This window comes from Colobus angolensis, unplaced genomic scaffold (genome assembly GCF_000951035.1).
Source record: "Colobus angolensis palliatus isolate OR3802 unplaced genomic scaffold, Cang.pa_1.0 Scaffold314, whole genome shotgun sequence".
Classification (NCBI taxonomy): Eukaryota; Metazoa; Chordata; class Mammalia; order Primates; family Cercopithecidae; genus Colobus; species Colobus angolensis.
In genome coordinates this window covers 1332573-1334508 of record NW_012116422.1, presented here as the reverse complement: position 1 = coordinate 1334508, position 1936 = coordinate 1332573, and the positions used below count along the sequence as shown (strand labels likewise).

General features: G+C 53.6%; 1 protein-coding gene across 1 annotated transcript in view; it reads right to left on the bottom strand.

The window, feature by feature from the left end:
• Positions 1-94: 94 nt before the first annotated feature.
• LOC105518191 (uncharacterized protein C5orf56) overlaps positions 95-1936 on the bottom strand; it is a 58546-nt gene continuing 56704 nt past the window's right edge. The window contains exon 3 of the transcript XR_001002790.1: positions 95-384. The gene's annotated coding sequence lies outside the window, so the exon portion shown is untranslated. The remainder of the gene's footprint in view (positions 385-1936) is intronic.

Sequence of the window (1936 nt, the reverse complement as noted above, 5' to 3'; positions counted from 1 at the left end):
CGCCAGGATGGTCTCGATCTCCTGACCTCGTCATCCACCCGTCTCGGCCTCCCAAAGTGCTGGGATTACAGGCTTGAGCCACCGCGCCCGGCCTGCAAATAACACATATTAAAGTCACCTGCAACATACCACCCAGAAGTAACCAGGGTGTTGAATTTTTAGAGACTGGGGTGCAAACACATTTTTTCACTCCCTTGTGCATATATCTGGGAGCTCTGCCATATGCAGACACAGACGCGGTGTCCACAGGCGATATCTCTGCTGGGAATGCTGCAAGCAGGAGTCTATCCTTTCCTGGTACTGGCTCGGGACCCTTCCTCAGCGCCCAGGTCTCTCTAGTATCCAGGAGTCAAAAGGCCCAGCTGTGCAGGCTGCAGAGGTGATCTAGAATAGATTAGGAGGTGCGAAAGGACTTGGAGATAGGCTGACCAACTGTTCCAGTTTGCTTAGGACCAAGGAGTTTCCCAGGATTTGGGACTTTCAGTGCTAAAACTGGGAAAGTCCCAGGCAAACCAGGGCCAGTTGGTCACCCTCCCTGAGGGCCAAAGGCTTTGTCCAGCCCCTCCTGCCCTGTGCTCGCCATCTGCCCTCCTGCTGGGGTTCTGGATCCCCCATGCCCACACCAAGCAGCTCAGGGACAGAGGCATGGCTGGGGCCTTGCCTCCCGAGAAGCTGGGACTATAGGGTTCCAGCCTGAGGCCTAGGGAGGGACAGGGGAAAGGGAATAAATGAAGGCAGACAGTCTGTTATCACCCAAGAAAAGGGCCAGGTGAACTACGGCTGTTAAGGGCAACTAGGGACACACAGGTGGAAGGGTCTAATACTTGGCTGGCCACCCCTCCAGCCCTGGAGCTCAGTGTGTGGTCCCCAGAGGCCCCAGACCCTAAGAAGTGCAGGGTGTCTGGATTGAAAGGCCTCAGCTCCCTGGGCTCCCACAGCCCTGGTGCCTCAGGCCTTACCTTCCTCCATCTCCACACCCCTTGGCACTTCCTGCCCAGCTCCTCTCTACCTAAGACTGGGAGCAGAGGATGAAGGAAGAGGAATCCAGGACAGAACGAGCTGAAAGAGGAGTAGGCAGGTGGGAGGGGACCTGGGCAGAAAGGACCTCTCTGATAGTGGCGGGAACATCCTGGCTGTGGTCTAGCCCAGCCCGCTGTCTATGCCTGAGGATGCCTGAGGATGCCTGAGGATGGGGGGCCCTTGGAAAACTCAGAAGAGAGGCTGGGTGTGGAAGGCAGAATATTGGTCCACAGTGGAATAAAGATGTCCACGTTCTAATGCATGAGCCTATGAATACGTTGCTACATGGCAAAGAGGAATTAAAACTGCAGATGGAATTAAGGTTGCTAACCAGCTCACTTGCAAATACAGAGACTACCCTGGATTATTGGTGTGGGCCCAGTGTAATCACAAGGGTTCTTAAATGGAGAAGAAGGAGGCAGAAGGGTCAGAACCAGAGAGATCACATTGTGAAAGACCTGACCAGCCAGTGCTGGCTTTGAAAGTGGAGGAAGGGGCTGCAGGTCAAGGAATGCAGGCAGCCTCTAAAAGCTGAAAAGGGAAAGGAAGAAAAGGGATTCTCCACTAGAGCCCCCAGGAAGAAATGCAGCTCTGTTGACACCTTGAGTTTAGCCCAGTGAGACCTGTTTTGGACTTCTGACTACAGAACTATAAGAAAAGAAATGGGCCAGGTGCAGTGGCTCACAATCCTAGCACTTTGGGAGGCTGAGGCAGGCAGATTGCTTGAGCCCAGGAGTTTGAGACCAGCCAGGGCAACATAGTGAGACCCTGTCTCTATAAAATATACAAAAAATTAGCCAGGTGTGGTAGCACATGCCTTTAGTCCCAGCTACTCGGGAGGCTGAGGTAGAAGGATAGCTTGAGCCCAGGAGGCAGAGACTACAGTGGGCAACGATCTGACAACTTGTCTCTATAA